Below are 26,961 nucleotides of genomic sequence, written 5' to 3'. Positions count from 1 at the left end.
CCATGTAGGTAGCGGGGGTACTGATGATGGGGGCTACTGATCAGTTTTAGCAAGTAGGTGAATTACATAGCTGGAATCTGCAAATAATGAGCATCAGCTGTGTATGGTGGCGAACCCAAACTTCTGGCACAGCCCAGCTGTCGGGGGTTGTTCAAGGTTGGGAGGTGGCAGCAGAGCCTTTGAGCCACAGGCAACATGAAGAGAGGGAGATCCTCAGATGACCCCAGGGCCAGCTGCTGGCCCAGCCCTGAGAAGAGGAAGGCCGTGGGGCTCTGGGGCCCGGGGCTGGGCTGTGGCTGAGCTGGAGGGCTTCGTCCAAGGCATCCTGATGGGTTCTCCATGCACAGCCCTTCAGCTGTTTACAGCAGTGGATGGGAGGGAGATGTTTATTTGTACTCTTTGGCCATATTTTGAACGTATAAATGAGAAGAAACTAATCTTTGCGGGATTTTCACTTTGTACCCCCTTCTGCATCTTGTGCCTATTGGTTTCGCAGAGCATTGGCGGAGATGAAAACATCATGGAGGTGGCTGTGTGTGAGGAGCCCGAGCATCTGTGCAGATGGGAGGGGGGAAGGGGTGACTATGTATTTCCCATTAGAGATCTGCCCACCCCTCTGCCAGGCTTGGCTCCAGCGGGAGGGCGACGGGGTGCAGGGAGGAGGGCTGAGAAGGAACAGGAGAGGTTCTCCTTCCCCCAGCTCCCTGGTTCCTAGCCTTACCTGCACCCTGTTAGTCCTCTTGAGGCTGAGGCTGAGAAAATGGAGGGTCCCTGGGCTCCAGTCCCTTAAATTCCACGTGGTAAGTGAGGCCAAGGAGGGGAGGTGCTTCACTGATTACCACACAGCAGAGCCCTGCCTCTAGACTCTCCGAGTTGTCCTCTCTTCACGTCAGCACAGTGCCACCATGGCTATTCTTGTCACCGAGGCACTTTGCTTATGGCAGGAGGGCAGAGTTCCTTCTTTTGTTGAGGACTGCCTTCAGTTTTTTGGAGAGGTTATGAAATTGAGCTTTGGGGTCAAACTGCCCAGGGAAGAATCCTGGCTTAATCACTTCTTGGCTGTGCAACCTGAGGCAAGTAACTTAACCTCTCTGTGCCTCAGTTCGTTCTTTTTAAAATGGAGATGATGATAATAATAATAATACCTATTCCTCAAGGTTGCGTTGAGGATTCAATCAGTTCATATTTGTAAAATGTTTAGAACATCACCCAGCACAAAGGAAGAGCTCTCTAAGCGTTTGTCAAATGAGAGTTAGAGAATTGCTGTGTGATCTTGGGCAGATCACTCTTCCTGAACCTCATCTTTTTTGTCACCTAAGTAATGGGGGGAGATAATAATACCTACCACAAAGGGCTGTTGGGATCCCGTGTTGTGATGAAAAGTGCATTTAAGATGCTTAGTGCAGAGTGAGCTTTTAAAACCCCTCAGTAGTTTTTATTATTGGTATTCTTATGCCTTGGTCGCCTTCTACCCACTTAGCCAGCAGTGTCCTGCCCTGAATCCAGATGAGAGGGAGGGAGAGCAAACACAGAAGACAGGCCAGGAGGAAGGGTGCTGACAGGATGCCGAGGTCTGCACGCAGATGAGGTCAGAGGTGGCTTTGGGCTTCCCCTTGGCACAGACCCTGTGACAAGCTGGGTGGCTGGTCCCCAGAAATGAGTGGGGAGCTGCTCCCTGAACCACACCCTGCCGGGGCCTGCCTGCCCCACCCTCAGGGATTCTGGGAACCTGCACTGCTCTGCAGCCCTTCCTTCACTGAGTCTCCTGCCCAGACTTCTGTTTCTCCAGGGCGGCCCCTCCACCTGTCTGGGCATCTGGGCACATGTGTAACCAAGGGCACTGCCAGCAGTGGGAGTACCATTCTGGGTGCATGCAGAAAACTCCTGAAGTTCCTCTGGAAGGCTCAGGATACACTTCACAGGAAGCGTCAGCACAATTTTCTAATCAAGTTGAAGTCCGTGGCCCGTAGTTAGAAACAATAAATGAAACGCAATTTGAGCCAGCACTTTGCCTGAGTCTCCATTTCTGGAAGTGGGTGTGAGTGAGAAGCTGGTCTTTCTGAGGGAAGAACTTGACCCCCGACCCTGACTATTTAGCCCCCAGCCCTACCATCAGCTTGCAGGGGCGGGACCCTAGGACTTTATTTTAGGTAATCATGCCAAATCCTGATTTTGATCTGCCAGGTCAAAGTCCACACTTCTCTGTAAATCAGTGCACACTCTTTAGCAGATTCTTTGTTTTTTCTCCTCCTAGCTCCTTCTACCTGCCATGCTAGAGCTTAGTCTTGGAGGTCATTGTTTAATCAATATTAAACCATTCACGTAGTTTAAGTGTTTACTTATGTGCTTTGAATCATAGCTCGCAGTAAGAACAGTGATGCCCCCCTAATCTGCCTTCACTACGCTCCCCAATACCCTAATTATGTAATTTAGAAAAGAACATTTCCTGACAGCAGTTTCTTGGTGCACGGCAACAAATGCCGACTGGGGACAGGACCAAACAACCTGGTAATAGCTAGCACATGGAGACCGCTGCCTCGGTCCAGGCAGCCCTGGCTTGGGGCGGACGCCCGTCCGTTTGGGTTAAGGCTTTCAAATGATGGCGTATTAGTGCCAGTAGAAGTAATTCCACATGAAAAGAGCTGCAGCTAATAGCCCATCTCCAGTCTCTCTCAGTTTGCGGAATAGGCCCTCACTGCAAATTGTTACTGACTCAGACAGTCAGGAACAGAGATCTCACCCAGCCTGTGAGGCCGACACGGCCAAAGACGTGTCCAAGAGGCCAAAGTTTAGACCGAGCTCTCGTCATGTCCTCCCCCCTACTCTGCCCACCTCCCCCTGCCCATCTGTGATCCAGAGACTGGATCCTCATTGCGTGTTCCTCATTGCTCTTGAGGGCAGTTTAGAGACCTGCCTACTCAGTCAAGCTGAGCACACGTTTGAGGGGCTGTGGGTTTCAGGTTGGATGGCTGGCAGAATCCGTGGCTTCAGATCTGTCTACACGCCAGCAGCATCTCATCGTTGTGGCATTTTGGGCAGAGGGGCCCTAAATTCTTCTCTCCCCCCACAGCCTGCCAGGAATGGAAAACTACCCTTTCTGCTTCCCCTCCCCTCTGTGGAGACCTCTGTCTGACAGACATTCTGTTGCTATAGAAACCCAGCGGACATGTTGGGGGACTCACCTGGCCCAGCATTTGGGGCATTGGTGTGTAGGGTGGAATCCAGCAGCTGTGGGCTCGTGTTGCTATGTAGTCACCTGGCCCCCAGGGGCTGGAGCTCTTGATGGTCCCAGAGGAGGAGTCGGGGATGAGTGAGGAGCACAACGAACTGTGGAAATGTTAATTTGGTTGTGAGTCCCCAACCAATGCGTTAGCCTTTCTAGAAGCGCTGGTTGTCATGGCAGTAGAAGCGGTGCCAGTTGCAAGGGTTGTTTTTGTGGTTGGGGTGCCTGTCTTAGCAAAGAGTGAGGCCGAGCTGACAGCCTCAGTCCTCCCACCCTTCCAAGCCCTGGCCTTGACAATAGAGGAGGAGGGGGTGGCAGCCTTCCACACCGGCCATTTTGCCCTGGCATTCTTCTGGGGGTCCAGTGGCTTCACCAGAAAGGAGTGATTATCTAGCAGTCCGAGAGAGACCCCACAGGTGGGCTCCCCACTGGAGAAGGGGCTACCTTGTGCCAGCAGAAATCGGAGTTCAGCGATTCCTCTCCCGGGGCATGCTCACCATAGAGTGTTCTTTATGGAATCTTCTGCCACCCGGAGCCTGGCCGTGGGCCTGTCTGTAGGGGTCTGCTTCTTCAGGCCACGTTTTTGTCTTGGGCTTCAAATATTAGCTCCCCTGAAAAATTTCCTAAGTGAGGGAATGGAGGCCTTTTCTGTAGCCGGGGTGCTTGTGTAGCTCGTTAATTCTCAAAGTGTTTTACAAATATTTATCCACCTTAGGTCATTTGCAAACCTAACCCCTGTCATCCCACCTCAGGGTTGTCCCCTCCAGCCTAGTTGCCCAAAATGAAGTCAGAAGCCTTGGACTGGGAATTCCACGTTGGCGGATTTTGAAAAGCTGGCCTGAACGGTTTGTTTATTTCTCTAGTGTGCCCTTCTTAGAGTCCCAGAATGTGTCAGGACTTCCCCGTCCAGACATGCAAAAGCCCTTTGCCCTCTCTGCCAGAGGTGAGAGTATTTTATTTATGAATTCATCTTAAATCACTTTTAAAAATTACCTTGAATCAGATGAATGCTCTTTCTCTGCGATTATGTCAAAGCATCAAAATAAAGAGGGCTTGAGCTAGGAGTGAGGTATTTTAGGACAGGTAACCCGTTCTCTTTGACTTGCTCTCCCAGCTGGCGCGGACCGGTAGAGAAAGCCTATTTCGTTTTGCTCTTGGAGATCCCTGAAGTGTATCTATTTCCTTGTAAGGAGGAAGGCCCCTAGGACTTGGAGGCCTGGGTCCTTCCCAGGGGCAGTTGCATGCTGAATGTCAGTCACATTTCCCCCAAGACGGACCCAGAGGATTCCTGAGTTCCTGCCCTTCCCCGTCTTCCCAGCAACCCCCCGTGCTGAGCTCCATCAGGGTTACTGGCCTCAAAGTGGCCAAACCTGAATTTGCCTCGGCCCCTGGTCTCAGAAGCTGTGACTAATGAAGGCTGACCCCTGGTGAATTTTCAGAAGCCGCGTCTTGCCCGCACCAAGCCTATTCTGCCGATAAGATAGGCTTTTGTGTCGAGTGGGCAGGGGGCTAGCAGCTTCAATAAGGTCCATATCGAGGTGTTACTAATCCTTGGCTGGCTAATGTTTGCCAAATAAATAGCCTCATTAGGAAGGGCTATAAAAGTCCGATAAGATTCTTCTAATTATCCCCCAAAGCACAAATACTTGGGGTTTCAGTTTAGTATAATAGGAGACATCGAGCAAACAGGGGAGAGTGTGTGAGTGTGAATATTTTTTAACAATGGCTTTCCTTCCTCTCCAGCCCTAACGCTGGCACATCCAGCATTTCATATTTTGCTTTTGCAAAAACAACAAATTGCTGAACAGAAGGGGAAAAAAAGACAATGACATATTTTAGGTTACTATTTCACCTTTGCAAATCAATGTACAAGCCATTAAAACTACATTTTTCCATGAATGATAAGTGTAATTACCTCTCTCTTGCCATAAAAACTTGTCCTTATTAAATGTAAATATTTAAAAATGATTGAAATATATTTGAAGGGCACTTTATAGCTTGATTTTATATGCTGACATCTGGGTTGCCTTTCCTAAAACACTCTATTTCTTGGAGAGTTATTAAATTAGTATTTTGAAAGGACTAACACTAGACTTGTTCCTTGTTTCAATTTTAATTTCGTACATATTTAGATTTACTGGGAACTCAGAGAGGGCTTACATTTAGCTAATACATCGTTCTGTTTGCGGGGCTTGTACACGCAGAAGTCATGATATTATTTGCAAAGGGAATCGTTAAATGGTGGGAAACTCTATCTCCACCCCTCCAAAGTCTAAGAGCAGGAAAATCGAGATTCCAAGATTCCTGGCTATAAATGTATACTTTTCCAATTCTTCTTTTGAGCAGGAAGATTGTTTTAAATATTTACTCTGCTTTTAATTGTGCATCATTTCAGATAGCAAATACCCAATCCGTTGTTTTCTCTTTCTGTAGCTCTGTCAGAGGTTATTTAGTTGAACTCCAAGAAAGATATGCAGTGTGATAATTTTTTTTTCAGCTCCCCTCTTTGAAAATAGTTCTTTTTCTTTCAAAATTCTCATTTTCAGTTGTCTTGTTCCACTTCTATTTTTGGAAAGGTGAGATTATTCTGTTCTGTGCTTGAGAGAGTTTCATAGAACGATAGAAAATCTAATATTTGAAAATACAAGCTTCACTAACATACTTAATTCCAGATGGCAAAGACTTTGCCCAAAAATGTGAAAGAATTCAATATTTGGTGGCTCAAATATTTTTTCATGATAAACAAATATTTCTGGGATGGATGTTCCTGAGCCCTCCATAGGAAAGCAGCCATCCATGCAAGCCACGCTGGGCTGCCCTTCAAACCCTCTTTACTCTTTTCCTTTCACTATGTTAAATCCTTGAGATGTGTAAAGATGTTATGATAGGCAGTGGGTCAAGTAATCTGCACATGTAGCTTTTTAAAAATTTTTCTTTGCAAAGGAAAATTTTTCTTCAAATAAATCCCCCCAAATAAATGGTTTGTAAAAACAAAACTCTATTTGTTTTGAAATTGCACACGAGAAACCATGTTAGAACAATCTCTTTCTGAGTTCCGCCTGAGAAAAGAAATTTACCTATAGTCAGCGATTTTCCTCATGATAAGCCCTTAAAAAATAAAGTTGTCTCTTGGGAGAAAATAAACATCAGTGAAGTGTAGGCATTGGTAGCGAGGTGGCCTTTTATTCACTTGTCCAGTGGAACTGCTGAACCTTTGTTTTCCTATCTCCACCCCCCCCCTCTGTGTCTTTTTCTTGCTTTCTAGTTCTGCTCATGCAAATTCCTGAACCATAAGCATTTTAGAAATTTGTTACTTTTAATTATATAGATGATTCTGGAATAAGCAAATGTGTTATTTTCTCCCTGCATGAAGTAAAAATTTTAGATAAGTTTTTAAATTTTTTTTTTTTGCCAAAACTTTTGGCAAATGTCTGGGGCTTGGGGGTATCTTCATGGTGCCCCCTGATCATGAGTGAACGAATGGGGAACATGCAGTTCACTGGGCAGTGACTTGGGAATTTTTCAGGAGGCATTATTTTCTTATGTTAATGCCTTTGTAGATTACATCGTCGTTCAGACATCAAAGAGCGTGCAATTAATAATGGGCATCTGGAGGTCGATCACATGCTTCCGATGTTAAAGTGGTGAACGACAGGAAAATCAGCCGTGGTCAGGTATTAGCCGTAATCATTTCTAAACAACAGCAACGAAGGCTTCTCTTTTGTGCCTCTGCTCTCAGAAATGCAAAGGTCCACCTACAAAAAGTTCCTATAGCCGCTTTCCTCCTAGTGGATGAGTGAGTAATAAATGATTTGTAGACCTACATCGTCAGTTTGATTCAAATCACCTTAATTTCTTCAATAAATGCAAACTCAATTTTGTGTGAACTTTTCCCCTTGAAGCCCAACATGGACGTGGAGCAACAGACAGCTGGTTGTATTATTTGCATCTTTAGTTAATTCCTCACAGGTCTGCCCCTTTATCTGTTTGCATTTTCCAAAATATACGAGTATTTTTCTAGCACTCGGATAATAGTCTCTTTCTGCCTGCTGCCACCAAAGGCATCCTTACTAGTTATTTTTCTTTTCTTTGAGGTAGCTGTTTATCTTTTCCAAAGTGATCTATGTTACCTAGCCCCAAGTAATATAAGATAGGCAGGTAAGACTGTATTTAAGCTCAACAAAACTGTTCCAGAGAAATATGGCGCTTTGCGCTTTAAACACTCCAGCAGGTACGAAAACCTGCAACTCTTTAACAATAATTCTCATTTGAGTAGGTCACAGATAATAAAGGAATGCTTGTTTCTGGGAAATTAAAAAAATGACATGGGGGGAAAATATTTATTTGCTTTCTACATTGGTCAAATGACTGGTGGATATTAAAAACTTGTAAACAGACAGATGCAACCAATTCTCTTTCATTAACAAATTGCAATTTCACAATAAAGTAAATGCATTAAAAAATGTCTGCAACTTCCGAGACGGTGAAATTGTCAGAGCTTGACCCTGCTTTAATTGTTAAAAAAAAATATTCTAATCAGTTTAGGGAAAAAAAGTTTTCTTGGAAATCTTCAAGAAACCAACTTAAATGTTAAAGGCTCCTTTGGCCAGCCGTTCAGGTAGCAAAAGCGCTGATCAGCTTTGTGTACATTTCTGTACGTTTGCCCCTAGACTAAATCTACCCAGTCGCCAGCTTTGTTTTCCTTCTAAGTACAAGCCATATCAGCAGCACGTTTTAAAGTTAATTTGAAGCAGGGTCTATCTTGCCATCAGCAAATATGTTATAAGCTTATTATTTAATAGTGATTCCTGGGGAAGGCCATCATCCCCTTCCTAAATCCAAATATAAAAGCTGAAATCGTATTTGTTAAAACTGTCATTTTGAATTTGTGGCCCAGATTGTTTTCCTGTGAGTGCTGGGCCAGAGGCTCGAATGCTCCCAGCTGCAGGCACCCCGAGCCCAGCAAAGCGGCTCGTGGCCGGTGGCTGACACGCTCCGAGCCGCCCAAACCGCCTGCTTCCCCCAAACAGAGCTCCAGCCCAGCCCGCTCATGGCTTTTCCACATTGTAAAATCATTTGATTTATTTGTTTGGTTTGGTTTGGTTTTTAGAAGCACTGCAGAAATTATTTCCTACTGGCAGAGAGGGCACTTTGTGCTACACTACATTAGCTTCACATCATTAGTTTAGGGTTCTCAAACTGAAAATTGTTAAGTATATGGGAGGCTTCTAGAGACCTCAGTTCTGACCAGAGCAGAACCAATTAAACCTGATGGATTCCTTTCACTGTCTGTAACGTGTGAGGCCATACATAACAAAGTGTTGTGGCATTGCTGAAGGGGTTCCCTCTGTTAGCTTTGGAATTTGGTGGTAGGAAATGCTGCAGTTATTTATAAAGAGGCAAGCAAGATTCCTCTGTTACCGTTTGGGTTCTTAAAAAACGTAATTTTATCGTCACTGCTTGTAGCAAGAAGCCAAGAAGGGGTGCCGATGACAGCCACGACCCCGTATCTCTGGGCTGCCTCTCTCACCTCCGTCAGCCACTTCCCGCTCCGGATTCTTGATCTTTACGAGTAATTCTAAACCCGGCTGCGGACAGAGGATGAGCCCAGATCAGAGGATCCGACGGGTCCTGGTCTCCGGTCTGCCCGGCGGGATGCCAAGCTGGGGGACCCTGCATCGGGACTCTCTGGGTCCGGGTCCTCCCGCCACACGGGTTCGCACCAAGCAAAGTCTCCCCTCTTTCTCTGGGGGCGGGGGGTAGGTGGGAGATGCGGGGCCCGAGCCTGGAGCGCCTTCTCTGCGCCGCGGGCGGAAGGAGAGCCCCAGCTGGCTGGCTCCCACGCGTCCATTCTGCTCCTTCCTTTCTGGCTCGTCCTTCCCGGGGGTCCCTTCCTTCCCGTGGTGTTTGAGCGAGACCTCGGCCTTTGCCGGTTGCGGAGGCCGGCGAGTCACGGGCCTCAGGTGAGCGCTCCCCGAAGCTCTCCTGCCACCTGTTGGCCGCCTGCGGTGGTGACGCCGGGAGGAGCCGCGCTGGTAGGACTTGCCAGGCCTGGCTTCCAAACCCGGGCTCCAATTGTTAATGACTTCTCTGTGGCAGCCTCCGTGTTCCAGCCAAGGCCCACAGACTGGCAGACCTGCGGCTGTCTCTTGAAGGTCCCTCGGCTGATCCTCCTACCTTTCCTGGGTCCTCATCTGTGGCCCCTGAGCCAACCTGCCCTGGAATATGATGTACAGGATGCCTCCTCTCTTGGCGTCCTGCCTCTCAGGCGGCCATGCAGCCAATGGAAGGTTGAGGGTGTCGCTGAGAACAGAAGCCAGACCACTCTGGGTCCTCGTGTGGCAGTGGTGTCTGGGAAGGGTTTGGTGTGGGCTGTACATGAGCCACAGTGGGAGGTATGTGCTGAGTCCCCCTGACATGGGGCCCCTGCTCTGCTGGGAGACAGTGGAACTGGGGAGGATGAGCCAGCCTGTACCACTTGGCTTTCTTGACACTGGGCAGAGGGCTCTGTCCAGGCCTCCCTTGTTCCTTCCTTCCTGGGAAAGTTCCCAGGGTGTAGATGGACTGACAGCACAGGCAACTTCAGCTGAAGGTCAGAAAGAAAGGAGTAGGAGTTTCAGTTCAGAGCTGTCTCATTGGAAGCCATGGGCCTTTCACTGCACAGTGAACTATCCCCAGTATCATAGATGGGCATTTCTGTTCTGGGGAAGTTGGGAAACCACCATGTGTGGGCTGGAGTTCACCCATGCAAATAGCTCTGTAAGGCACTTTTAACAAAGTGGGGCTCTAGTCTGGTGGCTGTTTTGGGCGTTTGGATACAGAGCAGTGCAGCAGTCACATTTCTGAACCATCTGGGGGCAGAACTAAACCTCTTTCCAGGTTCTGTCTGAATGGATCAAGTCTTAGGAATGGATTTGACCTGGCTTTGAGAATGTCACATGTGCTTTGGTAGCTGAGCGGCAGAGGACATATGTGGTGGTGATGCCCTCATTCCTGTTTTGGAGAGGGGGTCAGGAGCCATGGCTCCCCCCTAGGCTCTGCTGGAGATGGCCGAGAGTCACAGCTGCTGTTGGCCCGCAGACCAGCACTCAGCCGCTTTGGAGACGCAATGTGTTTTCATTCCATGGTGGTTTCATACACAAAGACTATGTCCCTCTCAACCCCTCCCGCCTGCAGCACGCATGTGCCTTAAACTCAGCATCCGAGGTCCAGCGGGGCATCCGTGCTTTATGCCACTCAGCAGCATAGCTGGACCACTGACACCCTCATTTTGCCAACAGCGGTCAAGCTGTTTCCATCTGGCTGACTTATGTCTAACCCGGACACCTTATCTCTAGCCTGTTAGAGGGGGGCTGGCCCTGAAACCCAGTTTCTGTTTATAGGTGATTGTCTCTTGACTCATCTAAGGCTGAAATGTTCTTCCCTCCTGGTCTCTGAAATCATGGGGAAGGGACTCTGGTATTTGGCCAAATGACTGCTGAGAATCCAGCCCTGAAAGGTTATTTTCTTAGTCAAGGGGCTCACGTGAGCCCTGGACTAGGGGTGATTTAGTTGTGTTTTTTCAGCTCACCTCATAATTTAATGTCGAAGAAATTCTTTGGCATGTTTCCTCCTGGGTGCCGACTGCCTTTGGAGCAGTTCTATATGGAGCAATGCCCCATAGTCAGAAATCTTCTTGTTATGCCAGGTCTGGGCTGTCGGTAACCACTGAGTGGCTCACTGTAATCTCTAAGGTTGGCCAGCAAAGGAGGGAGAGAAATCCTCCTCAGCCAGGACTCACATTTTTATGGAGAAGAAGGAATGTTAGCGAAGTCAGTAAATTTCCAGTCGTCCCAGCCCTGTGAACATGAAGAGGAGAGAAGAGCCCCCGCAGCTGGTTATTTACCCCCAGCACAAAAGCAGCCTGCCTCTGTCACCTCCCTTTTATTTCCTGCTGCTCTGACAGAAATACACTACTGGCTGAATATGCCTTCCCACAATACTGTCCATCACACAGGTATTGGGGGGGGGGGGAAGGTATGAGGAACTTTAAACACACCTGGCACCGCTGCCTCTGCCTTTGTGCTGGGAATGGCCAGGAGCCAGCTGGCTGCCCTGTCGCTCATGCACATGCTCTCCAGAGGAATCCTGACAGATGGACTTCTTTCTGAGGCCACAGAGTATCCTCACATTAGGCCATTCAGCTGCCTTGGGAGAGCTGGGGCAACCTAGCTGGTAAGCAGCCTTATCAGGCTCTTAAAGCTTGAAGCTGTTTAGCCAAGAGAATTATCTAGGGGAGGGAAGACTCCGGGACTCCTGAGTCTCTATTCACGTTCAGCAGCAAACCAGACAGGTCTTCTCACGCCCCTGGGTGATCCCACCCAGCGGCAGCTAACTGCGCGGATGCTGTCTCCCTAGCCCCTGGTGGGCACCTTGGAGGTGGCCGCATATGACTGAGCTGTGGACCGTTTCCCCAGTTTTATGCATCTAGAATCGTGAGCTTTTCCCCAGAGTTGGGGCAAATAAAGAGAGAAGGTCCTTTACCGGCTTCTTTATCACAGCTGACCTGGGATGGCGGCTGCTCTCCTGCACCCCAGGCTGCTGTAAGGTGCACCTCAGCTTTCGACCCTTCCCGTAACTGGGTAGGAAATGACCCTTTCTGAAAGGAGGAAGAATGACTCTTGAGTCGTCCTCAGTCTTCCTCTCCAGCTGCTACAAGTTCATGTGTTGTAACTTTCCCTCTCCTGAGACAACATATTCCAGAGGCCAGTGAGAAGGAAACGTGGAAGAATCTTTTAAGTGGGAACATTCTTGGTTGGGAGAGTGAGCTGTTCACGGGGACGCTGATGCCTTCCCAGGTCACAGAGCTGAGAGGCGATGAGGCCGTAGTGGCACTTGGATTTGGGGCTGATAGAACTGGTTTTTATAAAACGCTGGACTCTGCTGTGATGATCAGTTGGGAAATTCATTGTAGTGTGTGTCTGTCGAGGACGGAGAAGACAAAATGGACTTCGAGACAGTCAATTGGGTCACTCGTTGTCAAGCAATCACTTAGTGAGTGTTTGTTCTGGCTATTGAGTGTCATTGCTATTAGCCACTTAATCCCTGGGAGAGGCCATGCTCTGGGTCACCCCCATCTTAGAGATAAAATCCAGCCCTGCTTTTCTTCTCTGTGATCTTGGCCCAGGCAGCTGAGCATTGCTTTGATTCCAATAAGCAGACCCCTGCAATCAAAGCCCTTATTATTAGCTTGAACCCAAATTGCATCTTGACCTCAAATGAGATTCAAGAGCAGAGGAACAAATACTTTGGAAAGAACTCAAGGAGACGACAAAGCTGTCGTCACGGACATCAGGCCCTTTCCCTGGGTTTCCATGTCCCTCTCCTCTCTCACCCCCTCACCCCTGCTTGCCCCACTGGAATCATTCTGTATTCACCTGGCTGTGGGAGTGAAACATTGTGAAATCTGGAATTGCTGCAGCAACTTGAAGATGTGGAAAATGCAGACTCCTTGCTTGGTCTGTCCTGTCTTCAACCAATCCAATCTGACGGAACCATGGGTGTAACTGATGCCAGATGTGATCAAACTAAATAAATCTCATAGAACATGGAATCAAAGTGCTCTTGCATTTTCCTTTTGTTTTCGGCACAAAAGCCATTCTCAGTATATGAGTGGTGTCAGATGCAATAATCCAGAATAAATCTCCAGGAAGAAAAATGCATCTAAACATGAACCATCACTCGTTTCCCATTTCCCCTCGCTCCCCTCATTTTTATATTGGATGAGTCACTGGGGCGTCTGCTGACAGCTCCTGTTGGCTGGCCAGACTGGGGCGATGATCACAGGCACTTGCAAGGTCTGGGGTTGCGGCCAGATCGACACAGGTCGTTGAATTCCAGCTGGGGGAGTTTTGGGCTTTTGCCCTTTGGGCCACGTCCATTCTGGCTGAGGGTCAGAAGAAGGCCACATCCTTTGATCCAAGGCTCCTCCAGGAGGTCCTATGCTGTTCTTGCCAAGTGCATCCACCGTAGAAGTCTGGGAGCACTTAAGTTATACATAGTCTTTGGACAGATTAAAGTTGGGAAGTCTGGGGCTGCCCTCTCCAGGCCCTGGACGGCTACCCTCCTTGGAACACTTGCTCATCGTTAGTGAAGGTGACATGACTCTAGGGGAGAAGGTGACATGGCCGTGGGGAAGAATGCTTGGGGACATTTGCCAGATCAAGAATTTCAGAAGCTCCCTTCAGAACTGGAAGACTTTTGGCCATTGAATAGTTAATCCTAACCCTGCATCTATTCCAGATTTTTCCTTTCAGTGCAATAGCTAGTCCATGAGCACATACTGCATTTAGTTGTCAGGTCTCTCTCGAACAGCCTTTAATAATCTGGGGCTGTTCTTCAGCCTTTCTTTGTCCTTCACGACACTGACTTTTTGCTGAAGAACAGGTCAGAATGCAGAATATTCCTCAGTTTGGGTTTGCCAGCTGTTTTCTCAGGGGTAGATTCAGATGAAACAGCTGTGGCTGGCCTGCAGTATTCTTTCAAGATGACATATCTGGAGGCACGTGCTACCTCCCTGCCCTGGGTTGCTGATGTTCACTTCAGCTTCCTGGCCAAGCTCTTGTCTAGTTACTGTACTGTGTACAGTTGGCCCTTGGAAAATGTGAGGGTTAGGGGCACCCACCCGCCACACAGTGAAGATCTGGGTATAATTTAGAGTCGGTCCTTCGTATATTTGATTTTGCATCCTGAAATTCAACCCACCATGGATCTTGGAGTACCGTAGTATTTACTATTGAAAAACATCTGAGACAGCTGGACCTGTGCAGTTCAAACTTGTGTTGCTTGAGGGTCAGCTGTAGTTACTCTTTGCCCCTGTAACTAATAATCAGCCTGTGGGGAGATACTTGGACATGCAAGTATCATCCTGCTCCTCATCCAGTCCTCTCCACTCCACGTTGAGCATCCATCCATCAATGATTCTTTCCCCAGCCAGTCTTTACCGTGTTGGTCACAGAATGGTGACCTTCCAGTTTCACTACTTCTTCTACATTTATCAATATTCTCCTTTGATGAAGAGCCCTCCCTCCCATCTTCTTTCCTTCTTTCTTTCCATTCTCTCCTCTTCCCCTCCCTTCTGCTTCTGCTGCACTTTCGTCAGTATAGTTTCATAGATCCCTATTTTATTCAATGGGATATAAGCAAAATTATCATTATTTATTTTGATGTTGGAATTTTCCTGGATGTAGACAGTGAGATTCCCTTCCAGCCTGGCTCCTGTGTCCCTTTGACATGCTACTGTCAATATTTTGAGTTTACTTTCTGGCATTAGCAAGATGTACCTTGTATCTTCTTTGCCCTAGTCTTGGTTTGTGCCCAATGCCACTGGAGTGTCATTGCATCTAGACCCCTTCAAGTATAGGAGATGCACATTATATATACATGCACACACACTTAAACATCCTGGCTTTGAAATATATAAATACATATGCACATTTAAAGTTACCTATACATATATGCCTACATATTTGAAAATTTTTATGCATTCATCCATATGTAAACATGCATATTTTCCTCATGATTCCACGGTGTTGCCCTCAAATCCTACATGTTTATCATTGCTTCCCCTCTTCCCATATTTGAATCTCCTTTCTTCCACAATGAGAAACCTGGCTCCCAACAGCATCACACGTTTACTCATATCCTCTATCCTACAATATAGATAAAATAGTTTCAAAATTGTCACACACACACCACTATGAAAAACAAGCCTAATTAAAAAAAATTCCTGATTTGTTTGTAGCTCTTTTTCCCTTTAGACTGAGGCCATGTAGTCAATGTCCTTAGTTAAAAAAAATTACTTGGATTACTTCTTATTTTCTTCTTCAGTGTGGTTCTTAATTTAGCTTTGTCAGATGCTTCCTCATGATGAGATTTATCTGAAACACACTTTTTAAAAAACATTTAATTTTTGTATGGAGATACTGGGAGTTGAACCCAGGGCCTCGTGCTTACTAAGCACGTGCTCTGCCACTGAGCTACACCTGCCCCTGGTTTGGTTTCAATGCCTTTTAACTTTAGTTTTTTGTTCCCCTCATCCTTGTTGATTTAATTTTTTGATATGCTTCCAAAAATCAAAGCTATATCAAAGTATGCTCAGAGGAGTGTCACACCTTTCCATATAACTTTCATTTGCTCTCCTCCTCTATTCCTTAGAGTAACCAATCTGATTTTTTTTCTTCCTGTGCTGGTTTTTTCTTTTGCATACATCAGCCAACACATGTATGTTTTCCTATTCCCCCTTTTTTCTTAAATGAAAGGTAACATACTACAAGTATTCTTTTGTAGCTTGCCTTTTGCACTTAACAATGTATTCTAGAAACCACTCCATGTGTCAGTTCGTAGAGATTTCCCATTCTTTTTTTATAGCAGCATATTATTACTCCATTGTATGTATGTTACATTAGTTTATTTTTAACCCATTTCCTGTGTTTTGAGAATTAAGGTAGTTTCCAATATTATGCTGCAATGAATAAACTTTATGTGTGTATATGCTTTTCGTGGGACCTGTATCTTTAGGGTAATTTCTTAGAAGTAGAATTGCTGAGTCGAAGTAAATAAAGACATAGTTTTGTTAATGTTCCAAATTCCTTTTTATAGGGCTTGTACAAAATGCATTCCCACCAGCAGTGTATGAGAATACCTGTCTCTTTACAGCTTTGCCAACAGGATGTGTGTCAAGATTTTGAAGTTTGGCTGATTTGATGGTTGAAAAGCAGTTATTTCAGTAATTCTTAATTTCCATTTCTCTGATTATGTGTGAAGGAAAACATTTTTTCATAGGTTTCAGAAGCATTTTTAAGTCTGTTTGGTAAATTTTCTGTTTATGTCTTTGCTTATTTTTCTGTAGGATTTTTGGAAGTCTTTTTAAGGTACATTAGCCCTTTATCTGTGATATATGTTGCAAATATTTCTCCCAGTTTGATGTTTGTCTTTTGGTTTTTGCTTGGGTGGTGTTTAGAATACTTTGTAGTCAGAATTATTTTAAAAATTTGACTCCATCTGGATTTTGATTTATAATTCTTATAGAAGAATTCAGTCGTGTTTTCTTTTGGTAGTAGTGTAGTTTTTCACACTTAGATCTCTAGTCAATTTGGAATTTATTTTTGTATGTGATGTGAGGAATGGAACTAATTTTAATTTTTTCCAAATATATTTTCAGCATATTAATACCCTTTATTACAAAATCTGTCTCTGCTTGAGTGAGCTGAGATATCACCTTTATATGCACTAGATTTCCATAGATAGTTTGGCTTATTTCTGGACTTTGTTATCTGTTCCATTAGTCTGTCTCTTTTTGTGCCATTATCATACTGTTTTAATTGTAGAGGCTTTGTAATATTTAAAACTATCTGGCAGGGTGACTTCTCTTTTCACTGTTTTCCTACCTAATCTTACATATTAATTTTTGTAAATTAACTTTACCATCAATTTGTCCACCTACAGAAAAAAAATCTATTTAGACTTTTTATTGGGATCATATTAAGTTTATAAATTAATTTAGGAAGAGCTGACATCTTTACGATGTTGGGATATCCTGACCATGAACAAAGGATGTCTTTCCCATTTTTTCAAGTCTACTTTTGTGGTTTTTAGGCATGGACTATAGTTTTCTTCAGAAGGGTTTTGGGCATTTTTTGTTAGGTTTATTCTTAAGTGCTCTGTCTTTCCTACTGCTATTGTACATGAGGACGTGTGTGTCTCTTCTGTTACATCTCATGACCGGTTCCTGTTTGTGCCTGTGAAGGCTATTGAGCCTGGTCTTACATCCTACTACCTGGATGAATTATTTTATTGTTTGAGTTAGTTCAGTGGCTCTCACTATGTGGTCTGAATACCTTTGAGGTTCCTGAGACCCATTTAGTGGCTTCACAAGGTCAAAATAATGTTCAGAATAATATTAAGACATAATTTGCCCCTTTAACTTCATTCTCTCTTGAGTGTATGGTGAGAGTTTGCTAGAGGCTATATAATGTGTGATATAATAACAGACTGAATGCAGAAACAGATAGGAAAATTTAGCTGTTTCTATTAAGCTCAGCAACACAGAGATGTACAAAAATATAAAACAATGTCATTCTTCCCACTGAAAGTTTTTGTCTATGCTTATTTTTCAGAAAATGCTATTTATGTTAACCTGCTTATTACTGTTACTTTTAAAGTAAAAAATATTTAAAATTTTCTCAGTTTTAAATTCTAATCTAGTAAATATCAGTAGATCCAACCCTCATGGGATAAAAGCTCTTTGAGACCCTTAATAACTTTTAAGAGTGTAAAGGGGCTTTGAGTTCAGAGTTTTTGAGAAATTCTGAGTAGTTTTATCATTTATTCTCTAGGTTTTCTGGGTATACTATTATGTCCTCAGCAGTAGAGTTCACTTTCCTTAGTCTTTTCCAATTCTCAAGACTCATTATTTTTTCTTGCCTAATTGCATCAGCTGATACGTCTGGTAAAAATGTTAGTAGTGGAAAAGTGGGCATCTGGTTCTCACTTCAGTTGGAATGCCTCTGGTGTTTCCCCATTAAGTGAGGCTGGGCTGCTACGTCGGCACTGTGTGTACTATGTTACGTTTACAGAGTTTCTTTCTGAGTTTGATGTATTTCCATTGCTGTCTACAAATTTCTTTGGTATTTAGAAAGGTTTGTATTTTTGAACTAGTGGTTGCCTTTGTATTTATACCTTCTATACTGCCCTTAATTCCTCCTTTTCTTAAATTTTTACTATCTGGTTTGTCAGTTTTAAGTGGTATACTTTGACTCCCATCCATTACCTAAATAACAATCAGTGGTCATATTTTACTTTTCCCTTTATTCCCATTTTTAAGGTACATTCTTTCTAGAAACTTGGTCAGAACATATAATGTTTATATATTCTTCTATTACCATAACCCCATCTTCTTTTATTCTTAGCTGTGTAATTAAATGTATCAAGTGATCATCATCAGTCCCTTTACTGAAGCTCCCCCAGTTATCTTTTGGTTGGGTCAGCTGAAGGCTGGGTGTCAAATCCTTGGCTTGTACTCTTTCTTTGTGTTTTGAAAATGCTGCTTCAGTTTGGCCCTGTTGTTCATGTTGCTCCCTGGAAGTCTTATGCAAGCCTGAGTTTCTCACCTACATAAGAATTTTGATGCTTTTGCATAGAGGTCCTAAGGATTTTTTAATTTGTCATTAAAATCCAATAGGAAACATCTCAGAGTTAATTATTCTAGATCATTTTCTAAGCACACAGGGAGCCTCTTCAGTGTGTTGATTTAGGATCTTATTTCTGGAAAGTTTTCTTGGGTTTTATTTCTAAATACTATTTCTGTTCCATTGTTTTATTTTTCTGCTTCAGGGACTCCAATCATACATATGTTAGACCTTCATTGTCTGCCTTCTATTTCAACTACTTTCTCTCTGATATATATATATATATATATATATATATATATACACACACACACAAATATAAATATATATATATATATATATACACACACTTCTTTTTAAACTCATTTCCATTCTTTTTTGTTATTTTACTACCTTTCTTCAATGTCTCTTATTAAAATTTTATTTGGACCTGTTTTCTCTTGTGTACCTTGTAATTTATTCTTTATTTTTGACATACTTTTGACTTTTTCTTCAATTTTTTTTTCCTGAATTTGACCAACTTTCACTGCATTTCTTCCTGATTTTTTGAGTCCTTTTCTATTCTTAGTTTTTATTTGTGAATCTAGTTTTTTTTTTTTAACCTTTAAATGCTTGTTTGATAATATTTAATTCAGCTTGAAGCTTTCTTTTACAGTTTTCTTCCGCTTCATAGTTGATTTTTTGGGGAGGGCAGATTTTCTTTAGCTAAAATGTTTTGATTCATATTTTGTCTTACCTTCTTATAGTAGCCAAGCCTGGCATTAGTCTTCCCCTCCCACTTCTAGGCGTTTTTGAGGAGAGAGTTCCTATTTCAACAGTGCCCTCTTCTGTCAGTATAGTGAAGTGCAGGTTGTTGAATGGGTAGTGCTGAGAGTGGGGAGGAGGAGGGGGTGGTGTGTTTCGTTTCTTGCACTCTTTTTTTTCCTGAAAGATTCTTAGCTTCCCCCTCTTACTTTCTTCCATTTTTTAAAAACTACCCCTTACCTCTAAGGGGCAACACCTCTTCTTTCTTTATTTCCTCCTTCTTCTACAAGCCATAATTGTCTATCATTGCCACCTCTGACCCTACTCAATTTCAAGAACATTTCGTGCAGCAATACTGTGAACTACTAAGTTTCAGACTCATGTTCATTGCTTTGCATTCAGTGTTTCTTCCCCGCAGCTTTATTGAGGTCTAATAGACTCCAGTGTTAGACTTTTCTGGAATGATTCTGTCTATGCTTTATGTCCTCCACTCCCTTTTCCTTTTTCCCATGGACTTTCTTAAGACTCGCCTTTTAGTTCTCTATACAAACAGACTTGCAGCACTAGTTGGTGCTTTGTTGGAATCTGGTGTTTATTTCTCTACTTACCTGTAAATTGAAAAGTTGATGGTATTATCTAACTCTTTGTAATGCTGAAGGCGTGGGTCATGTGTAGATTTTTTTTTCTTGTCTTTTTCCCCACTTTGACAATCTTAGTTTTTTTGTTTGTGTGTTTGTTTTTTGGTTTTGCTTTTAGATGTGAGGAGAGGTTTGGATTTAGGAGGGCACTATTACCTTCCAGACTTATTGCTGAATAAACAGTAAATACAGCTATTTTAAAGGAACTTTAAAAAAACATTTCAAAAAATGCTTTTAAGGGGCAAGGGTATAGCCCAGTGGTACAGTGCATGCTTAGTATGCATGAGATCCTGGATTCAATCCCCAGTACCTCCATTAAAATAAATACATAAATAAACCTAATTACCTACCCCCCCAAATTAATAAACAAATAAATAAAATTACTTGGATTGACATGTTTGGTGATGTTAAGACCACTAGCTGTGTTAATCATGTTTGCATTTATTATTTTCAGTGGGAGAAATGCCCCATGGTGGAAGTTTTTAGAAGTCTTTTCATATAGGAAAGGATGTGGACCTCTCGTCAAAGTGAAGGGGCCCCTATTGAAAGATAATTGCTCTTCCTAAAAACACTTACCTTGGGGAAGCCATTTCAGCTTTAATGCTGGCATTTTCTTGCTATTCATTATAGTTCCAGAACCCTTGCTCTTATTTTCTTTGCTGGTTGGTGGCATGTTGTTATATATCCAGTATTTTTTTTTAAAGCATCAAAGAAATACTTCAACCTCTACATTTTTCTCTTGATGGAGATGAGTCTGAGGTAAATCTTTACTGGTGAGAGAAATCTTGGTTCTGACAAGTGGCTGCTAACAAGGGAATTGCAAAAATCAGGCAGCCACACATCAACTGCTTCTTGGAGCTGCTGACTTGGTGGCTCCATTAGTGGTCTCCTAGGGCTTTTCTTTCTCAGTTTTCAGTAGGTTTTTTCCCTCTTAAAAGAATCTTCATAAAAACGGAGAGCAGTGTAGCAAATATTTCTTGACCGAGACACAAAACTGCCAACCATATAAGAAAATAAGTTGATAAGTTTGGCTATTTTAAATGTACAAACTTCTCTTCATCAAAAGACACCATTAGGAAAGTGAAAAGGTAATTTATAGCATGGAAGAAGACTTTTGTAAAACCCAGATCTGACAAATGACTTGCATCCAGAATATATAAATGACTTTTGCAAGTTGATAAGAAAAATAAGACAATTCACTGGGAAAATGAAAAGATAATTTGTGAAAGAGGGCATCCAAATGTCCTGAAAAGATACTTCATAAAAGAGAACATCCAAATGGCAAAAAAATATGTGAAATAGTGTTCAGCTTCATTAGTCATTAGAGAAATGCAAATTAAAACCACAGTGAGATACACTACATTTACCAGAATGACTAAAGTAGAAGAAACATGCAAACCGAGACAACACATAGGTGTCGGCAAGGATACTGAATACCAGAAATATTACACATTCTAGATAACTGTCCACGTCTACCAAGGTTAAACCTATGCCTTCTTATGACCCAGTCTTTCCATTCTAGGTATACACTCAACAGAAACACGCACATATGAACATTGGAAGACATACGTTAGAATGTCCATAACAACACTGTTCATAGTAGCTCCAAACAGGAAGCCATGCAAATTCCCATCAAAAGTAAAATGGATAAATGAATTATGGTATATATTCACAAGGTGGAATACTGTATATTACAATGAAAATGAACAACCTACTCCTATATGCATCAATGTGGAATGAAGCTCACAAACATTACGTTGTATTTCAATAAAAAGTTAAGAGAAACAAAAACAAAAAACTAAGCCAAACAGAACCTAAAAACTGATGTGCAGCTGTGAGGTATTCCTGTGGTTTTGTATTAGTAACAAGACCCTCCACATTTAGAACAGGTTGGTAAGGACATCCAGTGCTAGTTGGGCCCTCGGCCCACCGAAGGGGCCAGCACAGCCACCTGGCCAGCCCCTGAGCCATGGTTCTAGCACAAATGGCAGGAGAAAAGCCTTGACCAGGTCACAAACCAAAAACAAGGATGGAATCTTCTCACCCGCAGAAGTTATAGCTTTGAGAATTCCATTGTTTTTAATTAATTTTTGGTTACTCAGGCAATATAGAAATACAGCTTCCTTGTAAATTTAGAACATTACAGATGATATGTTGTCTTGGATTTGCTTTATAGTGGGGAGTGGCACTGGGGGGGCCATAGTTGAAAGAAGACTGGTCAGGAGCTGATGATAGTGGGAGCTGGGCAACAAAACCTGGGACCTTGTTATGTGTTCTCTCCATTTTTATATATGCTTAACAGTTTTACTATAAAAAGCAAACACACAGCACATAATTACTGAAAAGGCTAAAGTCACTGAAGCTCTCTAAGCTTCAGATGCTGGTGTTTGCACCTCTCTTCTCCTAGTCCCCACCCCAGGTAAGTACTGGTACCAGTTTGGGTTTTGTCATAGGAGGAAACATTAGCATCTTCTTTTTTCTTTTTTTAGATTCCATATATGAGTGATATATGGTATTATTTTTCTCTTTCTGGCTTACTTCGCTTAGAATGATGATCTCCAGGTCCATCCATGTTGCTGCAAATGGCATTATTTTATTCCTTTTTATGGCTGAGTAGTATTCTGTTATACAGATATACCACAACTTCTTTATCCACTCATCTGTTGATGGGCATTTGGGTTGTTTCCATGTCTTGGCTATTGTAAATAGTGCTGCTGTGAACACTGGGGTGCATGTGTCTTTTTGAATTTGAGTCATAGGAGGAAACAGATGGCACATTCTAACTGGGATAATTTGAGGATGTTTTAATAGGGGGACAGTATATAAAGTCATCGTGCAATCCCCCAGGGAAGCCTTTCTCACCTTTGAGCCCAAGGAACTGAACCTGGGAGAAGAGTGGGGTGTCTTGAAAGGAGCCAGAACCTTTGGTTGAGGGCTATGGCCAGTTTTGGGAGAGCCCATAGGTGGAAACTGGGAGAATGAATACTCCAGTCTCATTCTCTTCCATTCCTGTGATCTCGTGCTGGTGCTCACCCTTGGCTGGAAGGCAAGGCAACCCACTGATGCCATTCATTCAGGTCAGCCCCTGGGGCACACAGCAGGCTGGAGAAGAGTGCAGAGTGGATCTGCAGAGGTACATGGAAAATATAGAGTATGGGTCTTGCCAGATGTTTTTCTGTGCATGTATGTTTATGAATCCAGTGGTTTTATTTTCACTGCTTTTTTTCATATCCATGGGATAATGTCTCCTGCTGCATCCAGCATCTTGCAGTTTTCACTCATCAGTGTCCTGGTGTTCTTTCCATGCCAGTACTTCAAAGTCAACCTCATTCTTCTTTTGTGGTTGATAGTATTCCACAGGGTGGACACGCTATGGTTTATCTCGCCATTAACTCTTGACAAAAACTTAAGTTGGCTCCTTCTTGAGAACTTGTCTTAACCCTGGGAACTCTTCTGCCATCTTGGGAACATCTGGAAAGTGGCCATATGTATTACATTGTTTGTGCCCATGGAGTCTCATGACTAGTTGAAGGGGTTTTTTGTGCTGTGGTATATACTTGAACTGTCTAAACAGTCCTGCTTTTTGGCAGCTGGGGATACTAGGGAGAAAGTCAGGTAAGGCTGGTCATGAGGACTGGATCAGGCATTGGAAGACGGGGTTTGAGTTCCAGGTTTGCCACCGCCTTGCTGTGTGACATTGGATGAGTTGCTTAACCTCTCTGATCCTTGGTTTTTCCTCTGTAAACTTCAGATGATGCTTCTACCTGCTCCTCCTATCCCTCATGGTAGTTGTGAAGGTGTTCTGAGACAAAGGGTGGCAAAGAGCTTGCAATGGAAGCCAGTGAAAATTCCCTGTCAGGATACAAGGATCCTCTCCTTCAAGCTCCTCCCTGCAGTCAGACAGAGGAAGTGTTGCCAAGAAGTGTGCTGGTTCCCTGCACCCATCACCCCTGTGCCCTGACCCACAGCCATGGCTCAGACTTGGCTTCCTGAAGTGACAGGGCTATCCCAGACCGAGGACTGTCTGACCCTGTGCTTTCTGGTTAGTCTCTTCCATGGGGCTAATTTGCTACGGGATTTTGATTCCCTTTTCCTGGAAGACTCAGTATCTCTTGAGAGTGGAGTGTTCTGTCCATGGTTGGAGGACCAGTACCTGTTCCTTTCCTCTTCTCTGACTCCAGATCAGAGAGGCAGCATGTGCTGATGTCACCACCCATCAAGGGCAGGATGACAAGCTGGGGAGTGGGTCTCAATCTCTCACTTCTACCAAAGCCTCAAAACTCACCTTCTCCAGAAAGCTGCTCCCACAGTAACCACAGCTGATGCTTTTTGAATGGTTCCCTTCTGCCAGGCACCATGCTCAGTGCTTCTCGTAGACTATTTCATTTAGTCCTCCCCAGAATCCTAAGCTCAGAGAGTTGAAGTCACCTGTTCCAAGTCACGAAGTTAGAAAGAGGCAGTTAAAATTCAAACCCCAGTCCAGTGTCTCTGACAGCAAGGGCCATGGCCTTGGCCACTAGGCTCTCCTCCCTCCTGAGTCACCCTGCCAACCCTGACCTGGGCTTCTTTGCATTTCTGTGTGATTTGACCCACAGGATTTCCTATCCGTGTGTGCCTTGCTCCCTAAAATACAGCGAATGTATTTTCTGCTCTTCTTTCCCTCCCCGGAGTTTTGTATGCAGTAGGAGCTCAGCGGATGCCAATTTCTTGTAAAAATCCCACTGGGGGTGCTGTTGGCAGGCCCGGCGTAGCAAAAAGGCAGTGCTGGCCCTTTATGGAAGTTATCAGGAAGATGAATAAGGCTTGAAATGCGAGACCCTGGCAGGGCTGACTCAGACCTCACAGAATGGCTTGCCCTGGCCTTTGAAGAGCTGAGAGCTATTTACATCCAACTAATGGACCTAGCTGGCTGTGAGCAGTCAAAGCCGCTGTATAAATACTCGGGCCTAAGGCCACGGAGTGAGTGAGGACAGGAATGGGAAGAGACCCCTTCTCATTCCCCTCCCTTCCCTGAGCGGGAGCAGCCGACGGGGAAGCGATGACTGTGCTGGGTGGGAAGCCGCAGGCAGCGGGCCCGTGCGCGGTAACAGAGTGGTCTTTAGTTGGCAATGTGGTCTGTTGCAGTCTCTCCCCACACGAGGTTCTTTGCATAAATAAATGGTGACCAGCTGTTAGTCTTCCCATCAGCGTGACCATCCATCACAGCTTGTTTCAAATAGAAGTCTGGGAAGGAGAAGCTCAGACGCCCATGAAAGGCAAACGTTACGATGATCGTCCAGCCCGGTCTGGCACACATCTGCCTCGAGAAACTCACAAACTGGAAACACTGGCAGGCCTCTCTCGGGGCCAAGCGCAGGGTCTCGTGTTCTCTGTAGGTGCCCCGCCCCGCCCTGGAGCTGAGTTTTCCCCCAGCAGGGCACACATGTAGGGAACAGGCTCCTGCCGGTGGAGCCAACACAGTGCCGAAGGCTGTTGCCCTCTTCTGGGTGCCTGGCCCCATCCCCTGCCACCGGCCCTGACTCCAAGCAGACCTTGAGAACAGGTAGGCTGGGAAGGGAAAGGTCTCCACCCTTAGGGCCCAGCCGCCAGCCTGCACCTCGCGGTCGTGACCTAGTGCCTGTTTGAAGTGCTCTGGTTTCGGGGTAGCAGGTGACAGGGCAGAATGTCACCATCCGTCTCTGGCGAGCTCTCCAGTGCCACTCTCTGTCCACCTGCTGCAGGTCCAAAGCCACTGTGGCAGCCTTGTCTGCCCCTGGCCAGGCTCTGCAACCCCCTGCCCAACCCCCCACCTCCTGCAGCCAGGGATGTTCTCTCCCTCCTCATTCATTTTAGATCTTTTTCTTTTTCTTTTTGTCTTTCTCTCTGGGAATTCATTCATTCGCCTACCCATTCTAAAAGTATGTTTGCAGCTACAGTGTGCCAGGCACTGAGAATGTGGGGGTGAGCAGGACAGAGGTGGTCCTCACTTACTGAAACTGACATTTCATTGGAAGGAGGAGCACCGTTGGACAGAACACAAGTGAAGACACTTAAAGAGACAGCAAGCTGGGAAGCGTGCTATCAAAGAAACGAAGGGCAGGTAGAGGTGACAGGAGAGACCTAGTCTAGAGAGAGTGGCTTTTCTAAGGAGGTGACTTTTAAGCTGAGGCCTAAAGACTGAGGAGGAATCTGCCCACTGAAGAATGGGGGGAGGAGCATTCCAGAAGAGAAACTAGCATATGCAGAGGGCGTGGAGGGGGGAAGCAGAGCTTGGTTTCCTTGTGGGATTAAAAGACACCAAGATGTCTGGAGTATCATGAGTGAAAGTGAGGTAAAAACCACTCAGGTTGGCATCACAGGCCCTGTGACAGTCTGGAGGGCAGGCGAGCTTAGCAGACTCTGCTAAGGCGGGGAGGCTTGGGGGGGAGGGATGTGGCACACTGAGAAGGTTTCTTTAGGACTTGGTACATATGTTACATTTATTGGGAGCCTAGTGCTTGCCAGGCGTTGTGCTAAGTGCTGGGCTGATGAAATCTGATCTGCACTATCTCCTGGAGGTGAAGAGGACCCCACAGGAGTCTTTAATTTTGAGTGACACGATGAGATGGGAAACAGGGCAGCTGCCATCGTAGTGGCTTCCTTGAGTTCTCTGCAAAACACTTTCCCAGAAGCCGGCACTCCAGTTTCCACCTGTGCCTGGGGCATGGGCTTGCTCAGGCTCCCACTGCAGATGTGGCGAGGGCCCCCCACACAGTAGGTGCGTGCACACCCAGATGCCTGGAGCGTAAGCCAAGGAGGCCCCGTCCTTGGGAGGAGGAGGAAGAGGGCTGCACTAAGGCTCAGAAAGCACTGAGGCCACAGCTGGACTGCAGGTGTGAATAGCACTTCGCGCCTACCCTCTCTGCAGGCGGAGAAATCAAGTCCTATGGAGAAAGTTGCAAAGTCTCTTGACTAGCTCATAATTCTACTTTCCATTTAATGTTTGAAAAGTACTTAAAGAAATAGATGCTTTGACCTGCACAGCTTAAATAGTGCTGTGAAGATGGCCGGGTGTTCCTGAGAGCACCCTGCGGCTGTGTCCTGGAGAACCCTCGGCTTGTGTATCCCACGTCCTTTATTCCTGAGGATAAATGGCGTCATCTCTGGCCAGAGAGGCTCTGCACCCTCATGTTTTTGGAGGGATCATTTCTTAGTCTCTTTGCTCTCCTTG

At 44.8% G+C, this 26,961-nt stretch overlaps 1 protein-coding gene and 1 non-coding gene across 5 annotated transcripts in view; one reads left to right on the top strand and one right to left on the bottom strand.

Annotated features, from left to right (window-relative positions):
* Window positions 1-26,961, top strand: part of CATSPER3 (cation channel sperm associated 3) — a 335,119-nt gene that overhangs the window by 186,462 nt on the left and 121,696 nt on the right. The gene's annotated exons all lie outside the window — the stretch shown is intronic.
* Window positions 15,179-15,251, bottom strand: TRNAT-AGU (transfer RNA threonine (anticodon AGU)). The gene has a single exon. It is a non-coding gene; the product is annotated as a tRNA-Thr (tRNA).

This window comes from Vicugna pacos, chromosome 3 (genome assembly GCF_048564905.1).
Source record: "Vicugna pacos chromosome 3, VicPac4, whole genome shotgun sequence".
Classification (NCBI taxonomy): Eukaryota; Metazoa; Chordata; class Mammalia; order Artiodactyla; family Camelidae; genus Vicugna; species Vicugna pacos.
The sequence above is the reverse complement of the archived record's forward strand: the minus strand, read 5'-3'. Positions and strand labels throughout refer to the sequence as shown.